The 18527-nt window shown below is 43.0% G+C and overlaps 1 protein-coding gene across 3 annotated transcripts in view; it reads left to right on the top strand.

The window, feature by feature from the left end:
- LOC137646045 (aprataxin and PNK-like factor) overlaps positions 1 to 18527 on the top strand; it is a 159540-nt gene that overhangs the window by 111667 nt on the left and 29346 nt on the right. The gene's annotated exons all lie outside the window — the stretch shown is intronic.

Below are 18527 nucleotides of genomic sequence, written 5' to 3'. Positions count from 1 at the left end.
CTTTAATTATTATTAATATGGCTATTTTTTCAGTAGTAGTAGTAGTAGTAGTAGTATAATTATTTTAATATGGTTATTTTATCAATAGTATCCAGGTTCCTCATTGCTCTCATCACCAGACACTGATTGTGGGCACACTACTAGAAGAAGCGTAGTAGGTGCAAAAATTTCTGCAATATGCAGAAAATTCATTATCGTAAGTTACTGCCTACATAGACAGCACAGCTTACATACTTTTACTTTTAACTTCAAGGGCCTTTCTAATATACCAGGCAACATCTTTAGTTGGTGTATCTAAATTTCCTATTTCTATGTCATTGTTTCAAAATTTTCTTAACTCATTACAGCAAAACATATGCTCCGTAGTATCCTCTTACTCCCTACACAAGACACAAAGCTTATCCTTATTTTTCCTCTTTCTAAATTTTCTTCTAATTCTATCATATTCAACCTCGTTTTCATAACTATTACTTCATCATTAGTGTTCAAGTTCTTCTATGAGGTCTCTTCTGCCATTACTATTCACAAACGTCATTTTGGTCATCTGCTTTCTTTTCTTCTATTTTTCTTATAATTTCATTAGTCACTTTTCTTTTCTTTTCTTTTTTGAGTTCTTGCTTTTTAAACTTTCTTACTTCTTCATTTTCAAAATCATATTTATTGCATATTTCCATGATACTTTCCCCATATGGTTCTCTTATTTGATCTTCCACTATCTCCTTAACTATTTGTTTGTCATTTGGTGTTATTATGTTATTTAAAAGCATAAGCTTTTTATACATATTCCTGTTTCTGCTATTAGCCCCCAGTTAGGTGTTATAGAAACTTGTTCAAACCTTCCTTTCATAATTTTGTACTGTAAAGGTTAAAGGTGTCTGGTTTCAGTTCCAGTTCCATCAAAATAGATGCTCACCAGAACGTCAGCCGGGCAAGCCCAACCCCCCACTGTGATGCCCTACAACAGCAGTAGCCTACCCAGTAAACAGCTTAAACTCACGGTCCTGGGTGGGGATCGATCTCTTGCCATGCGAATGCTAGGCAAACACATTGCCACTGTACTAGCCAGGGGTTCTTTCATTTATTTTTATTTTATTACTTCCATGTCTCAATATTTGCAAAAGACATTTATTGTCCCGCTCCCTTTGATGATTTTCAATAGTCCTGCAGTTTCAGTCTCTTCTTTAAATCTTTTTAAGTCTAGGATTCTTTTCTTCTGATTATCCAAATTAGTACCCGTTTGCTAGTCCATTTCAATTATCATGGCATTGTGATCCGTGTAAGTAATCCTATCTGTTATTCTGTTAGGCGTTACTACATTTTCTTCATCTATGTGGATCCTTTTGACCCCTTCTTCATCCATTTTTCTGATTATTCCATAGTCTATAATCATACTTTTTTCATTTGTATTGGTAATACTTAAATTCATGTTATCTACTAGCTGTGCTAGCATCCTGCCACTTACTGTTAATCCAGGCTTATTTCCTATTATTTTTTCTTTTACTTTACAATTAAAGTCTCCTACTATTAATATTTTTTCTCTGTTCATATCTGATATCTTGACTGGATCTTTTATTTCTTTATACATTTCTTCTTTTTCTTTCTTGGTGCTCTTGCCTTCTTGTGGGGCATACACTACTCCTAATCTAATCTTGGTATGACTATTGTCAATTTTTATCCAGAGTGCTTCATGGGTCTTACTTTCTCTGTTCAATTCAACTGTTACATGTCCCAGTTCTTCTTTAACCCTATCATTACCCCCTTCCCTTTTGTATTTCTCTTATTCTCATAAATTTTATATCCTTCAATTTCTATTTTGTCTTCTTTCCCTAAATGGTTTTCAGTTAGTCATATATTTGTGGGCTTAAATGTTTTCACCATTTCTTCTATAAACTTTATCTTTGATTTAAACCCCCTTACTTTTACATAATATATTTGTTCCGGCGTAGATGCAAACCCTCCGCTATTTATAGGGTATACTTTTGGCGTAGCTGAAAGACAAGCCATGATAATTTTAGTGAGGGATAACTACCCCATCCGCTAGTTAGCGGGTGGGGCGTTAGAGGACGGACATGCTGCCTTCCTCTCCCGCAAAGACTTGCCTTGATTGTTTTTCTGTTTTTTTTTTTTTTTCGTTTTTTTCCTCTTGTGTGTTTTCATTTATCTTACATATATATGAGTGTATATATACATAATTGGAAATATAGGTTTATGTTGTTAGATACTTGTAACTTTAAGTACTGTTGACAACGTATCCGACTGCTTCCGCCGTAAGGGAGTTATCATTGCTGCCCTACCCTGCGCTGATGGTCGGCAGGTTCTCAACACTGCCGTGTGTTTGTTTCATTACTGAATTAAAGTGTATAACAGTTCAGCTCCCTTTGCAGGAATTATCTTACAAGGAAGGTGACTTATTCCCCAATGATTACAACTTCCTTTTTTCACAGGTAGCATCGACGTATAACACAAGGCCGATTGCTACGGCTGCCCTATTCGTTATCCTGTGCTCCATGTGGTAGCTCGTGAGCTGCCCACGTTACGAGGTAGCATTCGCTGTCAACCTTCAACTTGATGTTCCTCCTTTGAGGGGAACTTCTCTCTCTCTCTCTCTCTCTCTCTCTCTCTCTCTCTCTCTCTCTCTCTCGTGAGAGAGAGACTTTTTTTTTTTTACGCCTACGCTTTTTTCCCATAGAGCTGGGAGAAGGCTTTACTTAGGCTATGTCCTCTTGCGGGAGGACTTCTCTCTCATTCGTGAGAGAGAATATTACGCCTACGCTTCGAATATTACGCCTACACTTTTTTTCCATAGAGCTGGGAGAAAGCTTTGCTTAGGCTATGTCCTCTTGCGGGAGGACTTCTCTCTCGTTCGCGAGAGAGAATATTACACCTACGCTTTTTTCCCATAGAGCTGGGAGAAAGCTTTACTTAGGCTATGTCCTCTTGCGGGAGGACTTCTCTCTCGTTCGCGAGAGAGAATATTACGACTACCCTTTTTTTTCCATAGAGCTGGGAGAAAGCTTTACTTAGGCTATGTCCTCTTATGGGAGGACTTCTCTCTCGTTCGCGAGAGAGAATATTACGCCTATGCTTTTTTCCCATAGAGCTGGGAGAAAGCTTGCCTTAGGCGATGTCTTCCTTTGGGAGGACTTCTCTCTCGTTTGCTAGAGAGAGTTTCTTATGCCTATGCTTTTTTCCCATAGAGCTGGGGGAAGGCTTGTCTTAGGCGATGTCCTTCTTCGGGAGGACTTCACTCTCGTTCACGAGAGAGATATTATTAAGCCTACGCTTTTTTGCCATAGAGCTGGGAGAAAGCTTGTCTTAGGCGATATCCTCCTTCAGGAGGACTTTTTCCTCGTTCGCGAGAGATATTTTACGCCTACACTTTATTCCCATTGAGCTGGGAGAAAGCTTGTCTTAGGTAATCTCCTTCAGGAGAACTTCCCTCTCGTTCGCGAGAAATAACTTGTAGGAGTTTGCTGATCCACCAGGGGCTGTGGTAGAGCTTTCTCCGAAGCAGGTTACCCCTTCGAGGGAACGAGTCTTTTGTTCTCAAGAGAAGACCGCCTCTGGGCATCAGCATTCCCCCGCAAGCTAATGGTTCTCCTACAGGGGCGGAGCGGGAGCCTTTTCTTAAGCGAAATTCTCCTTCGGGAGAACAAACCTCTTATGCGGAGGTGTTATCTTTGAACCTGCTGGTTCTCCTTGATCCTTCGGGGTCTTGTTACGATCACCCTTTGGTCTGGAGTGATCGTGAGCCTTCGGGCTCTCGTCATGTTGATCCTGCTGATTCTCATGACAGTAGGAGTCCTTTGAGACTCCGCTCGAAACCTTCGGGTTTCAGTTACGCTGAACCGTCGGGCTCTTGTAACGATGGTAACGTTGAGCCTTCAGGAACTTGTACCATCGATCACGCTGACCTTTTGGGGTCTCGTGACAGAGGCGGAGTCTCGTAACATTAGTTACACAGAACACTTGGGCTCTCGTAACTTTAGTCACTCTGACACTTCAGTGTTTTGTGACAGGGAAACTTCGATTTCTCATTACGCTGACTCTTCGGGGTCTTGTAACATTAGTTTCGCTGAACCCTTGGGCTCTCGTAACTTTAGTCACTCTGACAATTTGGTGTTTTGTGACGGGGAAACTTCGGTTTCTTGATACGCTGACCCTTCCAGGTCTTTTAACATTAGTTACGCAGAACCCTTGGCCTCTCGTAAATTTAGTCACTCCGACACTTAGGTGTTTTGTGACAGGGAAATTTCGGTTTCTCATTGCGCTGATCCTTCGGGGTCTGGCAACACAGGCTACGTTAGGCCTTTGGTCTCTCGTGCCCTTAGTCACGCTGATCCTTCGGGGTCTCGTGACAGAGAAACTTCAGTTTCTCATTTGCGCTGACCCTTCAGCGTCTCACAACGCAGTTAACGCTGAACCTTTGGAGCACATGACTGATTTGGCGAGCATGACCAATTTGGTGCGCGCGATCTGATTGGCGCGCACAGCCGATGTGGCTCACATGACCGATTTGACGCGCACGACCAACATGGTGCGCATGAACAACTAGGTGCACGTAATCAGTTGAAGTGCGTGAACAACTCTTATGACAGAGAGTTTTTCGAACTCGTTGCTCGAAGTGTTCATGAGTGCACGAGTTTTACTCTCATGACAGAGTTTTCGAACTCTCGTCCCGTGAATTGTTCGCGCTCGCCCATCGACTTCAAGAGTTTTACATTTATGACAGAGGGATGCCTGCTGCCTAGGGGTTTCCGAATCTCTACAGGTAAATATGACACAGTTCCTTTGGGTCCTGGTCACAGAACACAATTCCTGAAAATTCCATCAGGAATCAGCGACAGTGTTCTTGCGGGTTCTCGGCACAACATCCCTTAAGGTCGTGAGAAAGGAATTCACAGATAGATTCTGAACCCCTAGGTTCTCATCCGAATCTATCTGTTTCCGCGATCCAGAGTTTTTTTCTGAAAACTCTATGGTCGACCTCTTTCCCCCCCCCCCCCATGGGATGGGTCTTCCAAATGTGTGACTTGATACGTCAGTCTACACTCCCAGCTGATTATTATGTCAGCTAGTCTGGTTCCACCAGCACCGATCCTTACGTTTTTGAACAAACCACCGTCATCTTCCCTCCACCTTCCCACTCCGAGTGGTTTGGTTAGCCGACGGAAATGAGCAGGGAATGAAAAATTCTTTACATTTCAGTTCATTTCCCCTGGCAGGCTTTGCCTGATTTAGACGGTAGTTTTCTCACTAGCAAGAAAGCGTTCGATGGCAACTACTCCGGGTAAGCGGTCAATGGCAATTTTCTCTGGCCTTCTTGAAGCAAACCCCCACATACGAGACTTCACCCTTTTCGGGAGACTCGTTCCTGAGAAGTTTTTACAGAACTTCAATGGGTGTTGTTAAAACTTCATGAAGGCCATAAGCCATCCCAGAGCATGCGCTCTAGCCAAGACAAAACCGCGAGGTTATTGTCTTAGACTCGGTTCTACCGTTTGATGGAAGCAGCCTCCCCCGTCATTGTACCCTGGGTATAATGACTTGCCTTTTTACACGATAGGCTTCCGAGACTTTTTATTCTATCCTTACAGGGTTATTGTTTCAAACAATTAGTCCCAAAGGAATATTGTTAGCTGACGTTAAAAGAAAGATAGCAACAGCGTGGGCAACTTTTCATTGCGTATACGAATGTTTCAAACCCCGCCCACAGGTAACCAGACATCCGTTTCTGTGTAATGAACACTGGCTAGTCCCACACATAAGGAGGAGGGGTAAACCAAAGGGGAAATGACCGCTTCTATAGCTGTATATTTTCTTTGAGAACATGTCCGCTCTCATTCAAGAAAATATTACAGTTAGTCACGATCAAAATTCCTTGGGCAATAATGTTGCGATTCGTCGCACTTACATTATTCCCGCAACTGGAGTCGTTGCAAACGTTTCCTGGAGGCAGAGAATACGCATGTGCTAGCGCAATTGGACAAGTACATATATGCGTGCAAGCGATCTTTCTTCCAATAAGGGCTATATACATCTTGCAATTAGAACTCCATTCTATTAAGTTGTATATTTATATCCGTTACTGAAACCAGGTTATTCAGTACATTACTTGGCTACTGTAACCAGACATACGGCATTTATGTTCTGCCTCCTTATAGGCATTTTTTTCCTTTCCCCAGATCGGAAGTCTTAGTCTCCTACAAAGGCTTTGGCTGGAAACTTCTCATAAGCATATCTGTTCCCTAGTAGGGAACATTTAATATAAATGCTAGTTTACTGATCGGAGACGGAGAAGTACGAACGTTTTTTTGTCCTAAGAAGGAGAAACCTCCGTTATGAACGTTTTCAACGTTCTCTGACTGAGTTCCGGACACAACTTTTAAGTCGACCTACGCATGTATGCTTGTCATGCTCACAGTTTGGTGTTACTACTCCGTAGTAGACTTATGCTCTTTACCCACCCAACAATAGATTGAAGATACATCTCAATCCCCTCTTTGGTTTGGTTGGATGTGTTTGGTAATTACCGTACAGTCTCTTGTCCGGAAAGCGATCTTTATGGAGATTCGCTATTATAACATAAACTGTACTGATTAACTTGTTAACCGTTTGGTATCAGTCTTGTTAGGCCAACCACACTGGATTAGTTGCAGTTGGAAGGAGAACAGGCTGTTCCCCTTCATTGCAAGAACGTGTAATTAGTTACACGTCTCGACATCATCTCGAGATGTGTTTATTGCTATGCACTCCCTCCCCCTCACCGCTGGACACTCCGCGGATGATGGGTGGCAGACGAGAGCTTCTACAAAGAGGCCTGTCTTCTCGTCTTCCCTCTGGATCTGATGCTCTCTTTAATGCATCAAAAGAGAGAGAGAGGGGTGGGGGGCATATGCCGCATCATTCCAGCCTCGTCCGTTGGCCCGATTCAGAAAGGTACCAGCATTCACCTCTCTTAGAGAACCATCGAGCAGTACAAAGCCTCAGATGGACAGAGGACATCCAGTTGCCCCCATCTGCTCGCGTCATTCCTGGTACAGGAATGTGCTTGCAAAACCACCCAGATAGTGAGCTCCTAGTGTCTTGGAATCATCTTGTATCCAACAAAGTCTTAACTTTGTGAGGTCCCCGACTGTGGTTATGCTCGCAGCGGCCCTGATCTTCAGGTTCCCACTCAACCGTTCCTCAGTCCCGGATCACCAGGCCCTCAAACAAGATGTATTCCAAGATCGGTGGGGCAGCCTAGAGGTGTGCCTTGTTTTTTCCCCCCATTTAGTCTGGTAAAAAAGTCCTCAGCCGAGCCAGGATAAGCAAGATCTTATCAATGACTCCAATAGCTTCGCTATGGCATCCCACAGAATGGTTCCCGGACCTTCTGCAGCTCCTGACGGAGTTCCAATAGCTTCGCTATGGCAACCCACAGAATGGTTCCTGGACCTTCTACTGCTCCTGACGGAGTTCCGAGGGATCTTCCTCCACGACACGATCTTCCAACCAGCAGGCACATGCTATCACTTTCCTAAGCCGTAGCTTTGCTTCGACTTCACGCCTGGGACGATCCTACACCACCTCTCTCAGAGAGGCCTTTCGCAAAAAGTTACGGAAAAGATGTCTAGGCACCTCAGACACTTTTCAGTGTCCGTCTTCCAGGCGAAGTGTTCGGTCCTTTGTGACTGATGTCATGGAAGTGGATTCTCTCCCATTGATGCCTTTATTTATACAAGTGTGAGATAACTTGTCCCCTGTCGGATCTCAACCTCCTCCTGGGAACGCGGTTCGGGTCCTTCAGTCTCTGAAGGCCCCTCTCTACGAACCTTTATGCCTGGCAGCAGATCGCTTCCTTACACGGAAGACGGCCTTTCTACTCACTTGGGCTTTTGACCAAGAGAGTTAGTGTGTTGTATGATCCATCTTCTGATGTCTCCTACTCTAGGAGACGGGGAGAAGTAATCCTCAGCGGCGTCCCTGAGTGGATTGCCACAACTCAAAATCAGAGTGAGCTGTACCCTAGGTGCAGCCCATTTCGAATAAAGAGTCTTCATTTGGTAACCGAAAACCCATCAACTGGGGTTTTACCCAGTGAGGAGTCTGTGGGGTTACCTTAAAAGAACGATACCAGCTCGCCCCGGTGTGTCGACACTTGCCCAGCACGGGAAAGGTCAAGAGGAGAACCCCAAGGATTTCCTTCCCCTCTGGGATCGGAAGGCAATTGAGGTTACTCTCAATCTAGACTCTCCTCCATCCTAAGACCCAGAGCTCGTAACGTCAGTGGCGTTTCTATGTCCCTGGCGTTCAAGAAACTACTCTGTGGCGCATATACTTCAAGTGGGCATGGGAAAGCGTCAATCGACCTTCACGGCCCACTACCTGCAAAGACGTAACCCACAAGAACATGGAGGCCTTTTCCACTGGTCCTGTGGTGGTCGCACAACAAATGGTCTAAACACCTCAGGCTCCTTGATGGACAAGTAGCAGAGGGTTGAAGGCTGAGGCTACCTGAATTAGTCTGGGGTGAATGAGTAAGAATGCCAGGGTCCTTTCTTCCTTTCACCTTCTCCCCTCTGAGGAAAACAGCTCCGCAAGCCTCAGCATAGCTGACCTCACCTCGCTGCAGGTAAGACCCATTTCCCTTGTGCCTCTTAAATATAGAAGAATACTTTGTTACGTCCCAAATACCTTTTTGAGGGAGGGTATTGGGTAAGTCTTTAAGAACAATAGGTTTTGTACGCGAGTTCCTATGTTAAAGACAAGCCACACTGTTAGTTCCACTCACACACAAGCTTCTGCAGGCCGCTATCAGTGCATTACCTCAAATCGGCATTTGATTTTACCGAGGGTAGGGTCCCTTCTACTATCGATCACAGATTGAAATAGAGAGGACCCCGGGTCATGACTAAGACCAGTTGGTGAGGACTTCCTCCCTCCTAAGAGTAAGTCACCCTATAAATAGCGGAGGGTTTGTATCTACGCCGGAACAAATAACAAATTTTTAAGTAATTTGTATTTTTCCTAGTATACAAACCTGGAGCTATTGATACAAATTTGCCCGCCACCCTGTCCCCCAAGAAGTCCTGCCATAAAGCAAAGTGGTTACTCAGCCAAGAGGTGTGAGTGAGTGGGGTAGCTAGTCTACCCCACCCTCCACCCGCTAACGAGTGGATGGAGTAGTTATCCCTCACTAAAATTATCATGTTTTGTCTTTCATCTACGCTGGAAGTATACCCTATAAATAGCTCCAGGTTTGTATACTAGGAAAAATATAAATTACTTACAAATTTGTTATTTTGCACACTAAATTTTTTCTGGTTTTAATGTTACGTCTTACTTTCTTATTTTTTTTTTTTTTAAATCCCCTTGTAGCTGTCGTTTCAGTGTATGGCATCAAATTTACTCCCTGATTCCCCTGCGTTATGTGGCCCGGTACTGTCCTCTGTGTCTTGCCCATCTCTGGGTTTAGCATTCCTTCCATTTGACATCTTTGTGCCCATGTTAGTTGATTCTCGAGACTTAATTTGTTCAGCAACTCTTCGTTTTAAAAAATCAACTTTTTTTGTGACTCTTTGGTTGCCCTCTATGTTTTTAGCATTGTTTTCATAACTGATTAATCTGTTGCCTTTGCTTCCTAGGTTATTCTCCCAGTATTTCTCTCTGTCCCCATAACATTTGTTTCTGCAGCCTCTCTTATTATAGGGGCAACATTTTTTTTCCAGATAAGATTTACACATTGCTGCTTCCCTTCTTCCTTGCTGATACACCATTGGCCCACTCATTTGTTCTATCATGTTTTCTTTGCACTGTTTGTGGCTTATGCCAAAAATTTACAAGTTTCTCCCCATTTGCATTTCCCTATCTCACTCTGCCTGTACTATATTATTCTTTCACCATTACTTCTTGTATATAGTAGTAGAAGTAATAGTAGTAGTAGTAGTAGTATTTCCTTTATGGTGTGAGATATTTAATTATTTTTTCCCCACGTTATTTTGTCTTGTGGATTTTCTCAATAAATTCTACTCTGGTACAGGTCTTCATCTCTGCCATTATCCTCTATTTTCTGTTCCTTTCTACTGGTCTGTTGTCTTCTACGTCTTTATTGCTGTAGTGAATTGCAGAAAAACACTGTAAAATAATACCTCTTTCTTTCTCACTCATTTTGGGGGTTTAGGAAAGTTATAGAAACGAGAAAATATCAAGTGTTTATTCTCAAAGGAAAGAATAATTAAATGGAGGTTAACCTGATTATATCATTGTTGATCATTAATTCTTTAATGTTTCACAAGATGTGATAAAGGAGTGCATATAATGATTTTCCTCAGACTTACAATTTGTGGTATATTTTCACTCATCATTGACTGATTTATGTAAAAAAAATAATGAAAATTACTTGTATTTTGGATGAATATTTATATGATACTTGGATAACATTTAAGGGATTGACAAATAGGGTATTGTATTGACATTATTGTTTGGGAGAGAATATGGGATTTCTTTCATGTCAAAAGTGATTAAAAAAGAAAAGAACAAGAACCATATGGTCAAAGCTAGTAGTGCCTAAGCATCACTGTACACTTACAGAAAGCTACTGCTCTTTCCATTGATTTATACAATCTCTAAGATCATCACAGTGGTTATAGCAAATTCTAGACAAAAAAATAAAAAAACTCCTCATCACTATTTTTCTCTATCTAGAGATTAAACCTAATCATGTGGAGTGGAGCTTTAGGTATGAGTAATTCTCCAGATATGTGATAAAACTTGTTGGTTCAATCACAAGGTTTGTCATTCTATAGACATCACATATGCTGTACAGAAAGTGGTCCATTTGCCTACCATGTGATTACCATCGCCAATCTGACGAAGAAACTGATTGGTGGGACTTGCATCAAAGGGTTATTCCAAGGTGTCAGTTTTTCACTACAGATTCTGGATGTCTAACTACTGTATTTGTAAATACATCAACATGTAGGTCTGAAGTAATATTGGAAAATAAACATCAATCAGTGGTCTGGTCACCAGTAGAAGCTCAAATACAGTACACTTAAATTGCTTGGACCTTTTAGCAATAGCAAAAGGATTATGGAGTTGAAGGGGTCTAATCTCAGGGAAAATGATGGCTGTATCTGTGGCTGATGTCTTAGCTGTCGACTAGGTCTGCCTCCCGTTTGCCTTTCCTTTGTTTCCAGCTGATGACGAGTCTTCTCGTCTTCTGCTGATCTCGTCGTCTCCCAACATTCTGCAATTTTTTCTCTCTCCCTACAGGTAGTGTTTCAGCTCGCTTATGCAACTCCGCCTGTTAAGGATTGCGAGGTCAAGGACGATCGTCAACCCACTGCATGCTCGACGATCACCGGATCGATGGACTTTCTTTCTGTTTAATGATCATAGGGGCGAGACTCATCACTTCGTCTTCCTGGTCTGTCAGGATGTCGTTCACGTCAATCCAATGATGAGTTCAGAATTTATTCTGTTCAATGATCACAGGGGCGAGACTCATCACCTCATCTTCCTGGTCGGTCAGATTGTCGTTCGTGACAATCAGATGTGAGACACTCATTAGGGCATCTTTTGTGACAATCAATGATCGCCACAGAGATCACTACGATCACGGGATCGTAGTTTATCGTGATCTCAACGTTCTTCTTCTTGAAGACAAACTCCTGTTCGGTTTTCCCTTTGTGGGATTACTCCGGCAGCATTCCCGTTAGGGAAATCCCTTCGGAGACTACTGAGAATTAAGCCTTGGGTTTTTCTCTAGCAACAACTATATGTTAACCTTCATTTCAGATAGAACTCGTTGAAGGGCAACAGAGTGCTGCTCGGAGGTTTGCCTCCAGGTGTAAGATACAGTATTCCCCTTCCAAGGAAGAGTCTTTACACAACCTTTGCTCACGTTTCCGCTCACGCTAAAGATAAGTTATACACTCACAGTCATGAGCTCATGACGATCGTGGTCTCTGTTCACGTTAACGCTCATGATCGCCAGTGAGACGCTCGTGACCACGATTACAACACTAGTCTTTCCTCAACCTTAATGATGCTCACGATCACGAGCTAAACACTCGTGATCGCGAGCGACACGGTCATGATCGTGCTCGCACTCATAATCGTGAGTTACGCTCTCAGTTACAAGCGAGATGCTCGGGACCACGATTGTGACGTTAGTCTCTTCCCAAGTTTTGAGGACGCTTGCGATCACAAGCTAAACACCCGTGATCACGAGCGAGACGTTCATGAGTGTGAGTTACACAGACACAAGTGAGACTCTTATGACCATGATTGTGAGGTCAGTCTCTGCAACCCTTGAGAATGTTTAAGTGATTGCTAGTGAGACGCTCGCGATTGCTCTCACGCTCACAAGCGTGAATTACACGCTCACAGTTGGAAGTGAGACACTTGTGACCATGATTGTGACGTGAATCTCAAGAACCTTTGAGAATGTTCAAGTAACTCGCTCGCGATCGCACTTACGCTCACAAGCATGAATTACACAGTCATTGTCGCGAGCGAGACGATCGTGACCATTATTGTTAAGCCAGCGTCTACAACCCTTGATAACGTCCATGTGATCACGAGCGAAATGTTCCTGATTGATTGCGCTCACGCTCATGCTCACAAGCATGGGTTACACACTTTCATAACTGCGAGCACACCGCTCGTGACCGCGATCTCGAATGTCTTATGGTCACAATCACGTGCTCACGCTCACGATTGCGCTCACGCTCACGATTGCACTCACGCTCACGATTGTGAGTTACATGCTCAAGTGCGATGCTCGTGATTGCTATCGCGAGTGTCTTGTGGCCACAATCAGAGATGCTCACAACTGCCCTCACGCTTGCGATCGTGAGTTACACCCTCGCAGTCACGAGCAAGATGCATGAGACCGCGATCACGGTCATGATGCTCTCTCTCACGCTGTTGACCCTGAGTTACTCTCACGGTCACGAGCAAAACTCTCGTGATCATGATCGTGAGTGTCTTGTGGTAAAAATCACGAGAGTGTAGAGATGCTTGCGATCATGAGCGATGAGCCCGGATCCCAGGCTAGACGCTCTTGATCAAGAGGTATAAGCTCACAATCAAAAGATCGACACTCACGATCACGAACTAGATGCTCACAATCGCGACCACGAGCAAGACGCTCACGATAACGGGCACAAGCCAGACACTAAAGACGAGGTGACATTCATGATTATGAATTAAATTCTTACGATCATACATTCTCACGAATATGAGCTAGATGCTTACGATCACGATCTAGTCACGCACAAGCTCTTGATGCTTAGGATGGCGAGCCAGACGCTTACGATCGTGAGCCAGACGCTTACGATCGTGAGCCAGATGCTCATGTTCACGAGCGAAACGCTCATGCTTTTGTGCAAAACATGATTTTGTGTGGGACTCTCGAGCGAGTTGCTCACGTTTTCAAGCGAGACTCATGCAGGACGCTTGCGCTCACGCTGTCATGTGAAATGCTCATGCTCTTGTGCGAGATGCTCGCACTCATAAGCAAGAAGATCTTGTGCGAGGCGCTCATGCTCAGGAGCAAGATGCTCTCGTTCTCGTGCAAGATGCTCACGCTCACATGGGAGATGCTCACACTCGTGAACGGGACTCTCATGAGCTCACACGAGACGTTTCAAGACCCAGAAAGAGGCTCTCATGATCATGAGCACAGTCTCGAGCGAAACTATTTCAACCGATTCGGTGGATCTTGGATTTTTCAGATCTCCAATATGTCAGCTACCAATTACCGTTTTTCAACGGCCAGACGATCCCCGATTGCTTATCAATAGCACCGTCCGCTGTTTTTATGTTCAACAGCTAGTCATTCGTTGTCGTACATGACGGTAGCTCGTTTTCGTTTGCTGGCTATTTTGGTGCCTGATGTTTGTTAGTCAGAAACTAGTGATCACCATAAGCTTGCTCCATTCAAGGCCTCTAGTTCGACAGCCACTTCTTGAGAGGGAGCTGCTCAAGAGAGCACTCTCTCCCAGACGACATAGATCGTCTCTCTTCACACTTTAGCTTACTCTACTTTGTTAGACCCTGCTCAGTTGATGAAATTACGGTTTTTTTCCCTCTGGAACCTAAAAATACACCCTTCTTCAGCGACGGGTATAATACGCTAGTGCAAGGCTCAGTGCCACTCACTTTTTGGGTTCTTGTTTGTGTATCACAAGCAGGGCTTCTTCGGTTCATAAAGTTTTCTCACTGTCGGCGGAATCAAAGGGATCTGCTTCAAAGTGGCCAGGTTTATGCATTGAATCCAGCACACAGGAATTGATCTCCGTTGAATGTACGTGTTTTTTGTACACTTCGTTCATATTACAGGAAGGCTTACGAACAAATTGCCTCAGCAACCAGGTTGCTGCTTTGGTTGCTACCTTCTCCCCTGTTGTTCTGTTTATTATGGGGCTGCTTTAAAGCCAAATTTGCTTGAATAGGAACTACATTAGGTAGACAGTCTCCTGAACCAAATCGAATCTCGGATGTTTTTCTCCCCCCTCTAGCGGGAGACACAAACTCTTGAGGTTACCGTTATTCTCTCCCTCTTAGAGAAATAAATTCAGTGCTGTCTAATCGACAGCCATAGCAATTTACTCACTATTGTTCAGGTCAGTCCTAGGTGAGTGACTGACAGGAATAACAGAGGATATCCAAAATCTGTGTTCTCCCAATCTCCATTGGCCTTATGCCCTCAGACCTTAGTGGAAACACATTCAACCTCCATCTGCTTCCACTCTGGGGAAATATCTTTTATCTACACTTCATGAAACTCAGGCTTGTTCATGAAGTTGTACCATGACTTTCTCCCGTAACTGGAGCTCCTCCTTAGGCCAGAGTGGCTGGGAGTATATTTCTTTCTCGTAAGAGAACCCCTCCCACGAGCTCGAAATAATCGACTCATGTCTTTCGGGGTATCCTGTCCACGGGTTTTGATTTTATAGACCATCCTTTCTGCAAGAGTATTCCTTGTACAGCCTTTTTATTAGAGGTCTTCCTTCGGAAAGTGGAATGAATATCAATGTCAAGCTGTGATCTTTTTGCAGGAGAAGGACTGCTGTCTTCTGTTCGATTCCCTTTTGTGAGCAATTTTCTTCAGGAAAGGAATGGATGGCTTCTCCCCACTTCTGCGCAAACTTATAGTCGGACTTGTCTCCATCGGTGGAATACCCAAAAATCTAGGTAACAGTTCAACAGAACGGAATACTGGGTACCACCCCTTGCTTTATACTGGAAAAGGGACCCAGCTAAAATCTTTCTGCCTTCCTAAATTCCCTTTCCTTGGGCTAGCTGGATTAACATGTAAGATGACCATTAATTCATTTCTGGGAAGTTAGCAGAATTTATATAGCTATATATTCTTTAGGTAAAATGGTTTCAAACTTGGGTAAAGAAATGTCCGAACATTAGGTGAAAGGGAAAGAATTTTTCTTCAATCTGACAGCAAGACACAGTGTGGGAGGAAAAAATTATGATAAATTACTTATGAGAGAGATTAAAAGAAACAGTGGCTGAGGAAAGGACACAATGAGGAAAGGTTCTGTTACTAAATTCAGACTTTACAAAAACAAGAAAAATATTTATTTGAAAATGAAACAAAAAAAATTATATCATTCCTACAGTTTAGTTTGAAAAAAATAATTTGAATCCTCAGTGATACACAATATTTCATGGTTATTCTACACTCATGAAAATGGATAAGAGTTGAGGTCATTTATAATAATTTTCTGAGGCCCCTCTTGATTTTAAAGTTACACACACCCAAAAATTCAGTGTAAGTCTTTTCTTTCACATAAAAGATACTATTCCTCAATTTATGCGGCAAAACTAACATCTTTAAGGAATGTCTAAATTGGTTTCTCTTCATCATTGATGAGTTCACAGTAGTTCATAACATTCCTTCCAACAATTCTATGGGTTAACAGGATACCCAAAGTATATCTGATATACATACGTTCCCGCAGTCCACTGGCTGGGCTATCTCACTGCAGTTCAGGTCAAATCCCTCACACTTGGGAGTTTCTGTCAACATAAATGTCTGCAGTATGTGTTTTTTTTTTCTTTTCTTGATGAAGTAACCTATTCTTGTACAGAACAGTACTTCTATTGTCTCTTACTCTGGTTTCCACTTCAAACCCTACAGAGAGTAGGGCGTGTTGCAAAAAAAAAGAAAAAAAAAAAAAAAATGTTGTTAGACAGTGGGTAGCACCAAAAATATAACAATACGTTAAAAAAATATGCAAGCATGAAAATGGAAAATAAGTTGTATTTTCCCTAACGATAGTTATTAATTTTTCACATCTCGTCTTGCCAAAAAGACAGATCATATACAGTTGCACGTCTACTACTCTGGAGAACCCCTTACGGACTGTCTTTACGACTCGATACACCGTGATGAGAGTCGAGTGAAGTCTCTTGTTTTCCTCTTCTCGAGAGTGCTATTCTACTCATGCACTCAAAAACTGCCAACGAAGGGAATTACGCTCTTAGGCTTAGGCAACGGAAGACCTTTGCTTGTCCATCAAGCATCTCCTCTAATTATTGCTCTCCATAGAGTTTGAGCCGATTATCCGTATTTTCGTAATACAGCCTTCTACGTGATGTGTGGCTCTAAACTGCAGATATTTCCCTGATCCCAAAGACAGGTCTTTCCCAATGTGACACTTGACCAAAGGAGAGACATACCCTATGGGTCTCCCTCAACGTCTCTCGCTCACATCGAGAAACCAAGTAACATCTTATTTTGTTCCGAGCTGCTTGAACCTCAGGTTCAAGCCCTCCAACTGGGAACCTGCCACTTTGCAATCAAGGCTGTAACACAGGAAATTTCTTGAGGACATACCTCGAGGAGAGTGATTACCTAGCCCCAAGAGTATTGCACACTGGCTCAGATACTCGTCATAGTTTTTCTTTTTCATGCCAGTGATTATATTGTGGTTATACCTCTGGAAAAAAATGAAGGAGTTCGCTCCTTAGGTTCAGCTTGCCTCGCTATCCCTAGGAAGGTCAAAGGAGGCTGTAAGGATCTTGTCCGTGATGGGGACACAGGTCCTATACCAGTCACAGAATTCCTCTCTTCCTCATAGAGATGACCCAGAGCTCTGAATGTTTTAGGGCAGAATCCGTTCATATCGTTTTCAAGCAGCTCCTTTGTGACACATTGTGCCATTGGTAGGGTGAAAATGTGTGTGATCTTCACCTCACCCTTCCTACAAGACGTGACCCACAGATGACTCAATACTTTTTCTCCATCGCTCCTGTGGTCCATAACGCTTTCGTGCAGCTCCTTTGTGACACAAACCATGCCATTGGTAGAGTGGATACGTGTCTAATCTTCACCTCACCATACCTACAAGACGTAACCCACTGAAGACGTTTTCTCTATCACTCTTGTGGTGGGGACACAATAAGTGGTTTAATAATAACTCAGGCTTAATGTTGGACAAATAGCAGAAGGTTGAAGGCATTGGCTACCTGGGGTAAGACTGGGATGAATGAAAGTATGCCTTGCTCTTTTACTTTCATCATCATCATCCCCTCCTTTGAGGAACAGTGCCATGGGTCCTTTTGCAAAGCTGGCTTCAACCTCTGCAGGTAATAAGCCCTTCCCTTGTGTAACCAAGTACAGTATGTTTTTCATACACTCGTACACGTTCCCAACTCCTCCTGCGAGGTAGGCCTTGGGAAACGTCTTTTTAAGTGCAGAGCTCCTATTTTAACTAGGAGCATCTTCTTACCTAGACGTTCTTATGATATCTCTCACAACTACTTTAGTTGCTCAGGCCGCTATCATACTCACTTGTATTGATATGCAAGGTGCAAGGTTTCCCTTTATTACAGTCTAATACTGTCTTAGGGTCAACGACTAAGCCAGTAGTCGGACTTACCATCCTCCTAAAAGTGAGTCATCCAATATGAATAGCGAAGGTTTGTTAGTATGGGGACAAATGACAAATTCAGAGATAACTAATGCAAACCTGTAGCTATTTATATAAATTGGCCCTCCATCACCTGTCCCCGAGTAAGTCCTACATGCAAGCAAAAAGCGACGTGGTTCATTGAACCATGAGTAGATATAGGTGGCTGGGTAGCCCCCAACCACCCCTTACCTACCTACTATTAATGGTTAGATAGGGTTGCCACCTTGCACTTTAAATCTAATTATCTGCCTTCCAGTTCTGCCGGAGTAATATCCAATATAAATAGGTACAGGTTTATGTTAGTTAGGGAAAAATTCAAATTATCTCCAAATTTGTTATGTTTAGAGCCAAAAAAACAACCAGGTAGAAGGTCTTGTTTGTGAAAAATGTATTCTTACAAGACCATTATCCAAGAATGTGATTTTTAAAATATCTGATTCCTGCAGATACCTTGATGAGGCCTATTTATAACTTTTGTGTGTCAGGACACAATGTATTAAAGAAATGGGTACTCCGTTTACCTTGGGAAAGAATATGTCTTTTAACAAAGTTTTGGAAGTGGAACATTGCAAATGTTTTATGTATGCTTCCAGTGTTTGA

The sequence above is a fragment of the Palaemon carinicauda genome, chromosome 8, assembly GCF_036898095.1.
Source record: "Palaemon carinicauda isolate YSFRI2023 chromosome 8, ASM3689809v2, whole genome shotgun sequence".
NCBI classification, from domain to species: Eukaryota; Metazoa; Arthropoda; class Malacostraca; order Decapoda; family Palaemonidae; genus Palaemon; species Palaemon carinicauda.
The sequence above is the reverse complement of the archived record's forward strand: the minus strand, read 5'-3'. Positions and strand labels throughout refer to the sequence as shown.